This window comes from Lagenorhynchus albirostris, chromosome 8, assembly GCF_949774975.1.
Source record: "Lagenorhynchus albirostris chromosome 8, mLagAlb1.1, whole genome shotgun sequence".
NCBI lineage: Eukaryota > Metazoa > Chordata > Mammalia > Artiodactyla > Delphinidae > Lagenorhynchus > Lagenorhynchus albirostris.
The window spans coordinates 11,780,434-11,784,524 of NC_083102.1; positions in this window are offsets into that span (position 1 = coordinate 11,780,434).

A 4,091-nucleotide genomic window follows, 5' to 3' on the forward strand; every position below is an offset into this window, starting at 1 on the left:
CTTACCCCTTCCCAGCACCGTTTTCTCCCCTTCCCTTCCATAGGACCTCTGATGTCATGAGCTCTGTGACATCACAGTCGTGGGCCTGACCCTCATCCCGTCCTCTTGGAGAGTTCCGTTGGCAGGCAAGAGCGTGGAGAGTGGCTAGCAGGGGGCAACTGAGGCTTCCAGGATGACCACGGTGGGCCATTCTGTGCAGAGCCACAGCAATGACTTAAGAGTTTGTGAAGTCCTTTCATGTCCATTATATCATTAGACCCACATAGTAACCAGGACTCAAAGTCACGGTATTGCCATACCCATTATACAGATGAGGAAACTGAGGTTCACAAAAGAAATGATTCGCCCACTGAAGATCACACAGATAATAAGGTGCAGAGCAGGGCTCTTGGCCGATTCTTTAGATTCTAAATATCACACCTTCCCACTCCTCTGTACAGCCTTTCTCAAAGGAAGGCGACTTGCATAAACTGAGACCCAGACCGGATGTTGAAATGGGGATCTTCAAGTCCTGGGCTGTGCATGAAACTCAGCTCCGTCAGAAATGAAGGAGGGGGAGGGCGTGGGTGGAGGAGGGGATGGGTACCTGCTCTGGGTGTGAGAGAGACAGAGAGCAGAGTGCCTTGGACCCAAGTGGAAACCTTTCTCTCACTCATCGTCCTCTCCCGGACTTCCCTCTATCCTAGCCATTGCCCTCTTGTACTGGTAGACTGAACACCGTCTTCCCTCATTCCACATCCTCCTGTACTCAGACACAGAGGAAAAGTTGTTAGAGACCCAGTGTCTAAACTCCATCTCTAAAGGGTGGGAGGAGTTACAGTCTTCAGAGAAAAATCAGTGTGGCAGACAGAGGCAAGGATCCCAAGTAACGGATCTCAAGAGACCTGCTTTCACGTCCCAGTGCCTGCCCCTGCCCATGACCCTGGTGAGCACAGACCTGTTGGTAATGGACTGCGGCTTACATCTGCTTCCTGGAGCAGAGAGATGGGGAGACAGGATGAAGCCCCACCCTGAAAAACCAGAGACATATTGGCCATGAGCGACAGGAGGGGGTGCCAGGACAGGTGGGAGGGGGGTCTCAGACACGCTGGAACTATCACCACCAGCTCACACCGCTCCTGGCGTCCACGTACCCCGCACCTGAAGGAACCGCCACGTGCAGGGGTGAGGATGTGCGCAGAAACACGTACCCTTCCTGAAAGAGGGGGTCGCAGAAATGGAAGGGCCCGTGGAGCTTCCCTCCCACGGATGCTGCCCACACCGTCAGACGGGCTTATCGGGAGACTGTCCCAGACAGCCGACACGGCCTGCTGTTTACTTCCTGGTGATCCAAGCCAGGTGACAGGGTGATTGGGGAGCGGTACAGGAGGTCACTTGATGATGGGAGAGGCAGGATTCAAGTAAGCAGGTGACCCTGTTCACCTGTCCCTTGCACTCATTGACCTGCAGGTTCAGGAAATGATGCTTGAATGGAAAAAAATCACTAACAACCTCCTGGCTATTTGGGGGAGGAGCCTCTTGGTTCAAGGCTAAATGAGAAGCCATCTCCGGCTCTGTGAGTTTGCCTGGGGAGGGTAGTTGGGCGTCGGGGTGTCTTACGAGGGCGGCTGGAGAGGAAAGAACCGGGTGGCACCACTACCACTGCCCCCATTCCCTCACCACCCGCCTGCCTGATGCCCTGTGCTGAGGAGATAAATCCTTGTAGGAAACCAGGGACCCCCTTCCCATTTTTTTCTTATTACAAAAGTATGTTAAAAAATTCTGAAAAACGAAAAAAGGCAAATAATTCCACCATCCAATGACAATTCCTCTTCATGTTTTAAAGGATGGTATTCAAATTCTTCCCCTACGTGGCTGTGGGCAGGTGGGGTGGGAGGGTATGACCTAAACATTGAATTCTGGGTTTATATGTTTTCCTCCTTCTCATCCCATCAGAAAAAGAGATCTGGCTCCCTTGGCACGAAGGGTCTCTGGGATAAGACAGGGAAGTCGGGGCCCTGGACCAGCTCTTACACACTCGTGCTAGACCCCGACGCATCATCTCTACCTGAGGGAGAGAGCTTGTAGGACTCCTTGTCTGCAGAAAGCTGCCGGAGAATGAGGACGGATGAGAGGAGAGAAGGGAGAAGAGGGTGGCGATGCAGGACGTGACAAAGGGTATGGGGGGACGGGGAGGGAAGCCAGAGGACAGAAGAGGAGAGAACTCCTTAAAGATGAGGAAGGCCATTTCTGAATCTCAATCCTACCAGGTAGGACAGGAGGAACGGCTTGGTCCCCTTCAGGCAGCTTGTTCCTGCCCCTCTCGTTGGAGAGGACAGTGCAGGCAAAGGAGCGCAAGTGGGAGGGGGAGACCCAGAGGTGGAGGCCCACGCATGGAGGGGGCCCCCCTTTCCTCCTCCGGGACCCGAGGACCATGCCCTTGGTGGCCAGCCCTGCACACCTGCTCTGTGCGGCTCTGACCAGGCCCTCCCGCCTCCACTCCCTCCAGGACTAGCATTAGGGCTTGAGTGTTTCCCGGGCAGGTGTTCCTTTCCTCTGCCGGCCTCTTATCAGCACATCTACACCCCCAGCTCACCCTTATCGCTCCCTCCATCTCCTTAGACTGCAAGTCCCAAGGCTTCAGAGGTCATTGCAATCCCACACTACTCCAACCCCCAGCAAAGCAGAAAATGTCCCACAAGGTGACCCCTCCCCCTTCCCAGCCGGCATCTCCCCCCTTCCTGAGGGAGAGCGTGCTTCCTCGTCTCGGGCACCTCATTTCTTATTTTCCTTTCAATTTTCATCCCTCTCCAAAGGTAATTTTGTCCATCCTTCAGTCTCTAGAGACGCGCTCTCTTTCTTACAGCAAAAGAAAGGAGAGGTCCCTGTTCCTGAAGACCTCCGAGGTGGAGGGTCCCCAGCCTGTCTCCACCCAAGCCTCTCATCTTGATAGGCAGAAGGCTCCCAAGAGGCCACGAGGTCTGACGGGTGATTTGGACCTAAGGTTCCACCTTGCACGCCAGCTCCAGCTTTGCCACCAGCCGTGGGTATCACACGCACATCTCCCTGCTCTGTCTTCTCACTTAGGAAACAGAGAACCTTCAGCCTGTTCCCAGGTACCTCGCAGATCTACTGAATGACTGCAATTCAGTAACGTGGATATACCTCTTGGGAAACAACAGGAAGAAAAGTGGAAACTGTCGTACCATAAAATAATTGAACACTGTCTTGTCTTTATACGCATACTCCTCCTGTTGACTTACTCCCGGAGAGAGTCCCAAGATTTCCTCCAAGTTCCTGCTGTTCCGCCTCTGCGGGGATGCAGGGCTCTCTGGGGTCTCCCCTGACTGGAAGGGAGGAGCTGGGAGGGAAGAGGGGTCACTGGGCTGAGCCAGGAAACCTCCTTTGAGGCAGGGCTGCAGGGCTGCAGGGTAGAGGGCGGAGGTGACCACAGCTCAGACAAGCAGGTCTGGGGGCTTTTGAGCTCATCTATGGAAGAAGAATCAACTGTCCTTGAGCTGTTATGATTGTGCTTTACAGACACTTCCATGAGAGCACGTAAGTGTTACCCGATTTTCCAGATTAGAAGGTTAGAAGACTGAGGCTCACCTAACTGCTTTGCAAGGACTCAGAGCCAGGATCCAAACCTGGACCTGCCTGATTGTGGGGCTGGAGGGCTTTGCTTCTGTACTCTCTTGCACCCAAGGTAATTGCTCACCTGGCTCGTGGGACCCACCTTTAGGCTCCCAGTCCAGATTCCTGGGCCACACCCCTCTCCTGTCCCGGTCTCAGCCGCCCTAGCCCACTGATAGGAACAAAGTCCTCCCCCCTCCCCTCCCAGCTCTGGGGCAGGCTCTGTGCCCCAGGGCTCTCTCTAGAAAGAGCTCCTCCCCTCCAGGTAAAGCCTCTCTCTCTCCCGGCAGGGCCCCCAGTCCCCTCAGTGCACGTGCACACGTCCCCACAGCCCACAGCGCACACAGGGCACCCTGGAGATACCCCCACTCTCCATCCCAGCCCCTGCCTGCTCGCCCCCACTCCAGCTGCTGCTGAGTCCTAGACCCGCTCCCTTGAACCACATCCCCGTAACTTGCCGGTGCCCGAAAGGAGAAAAC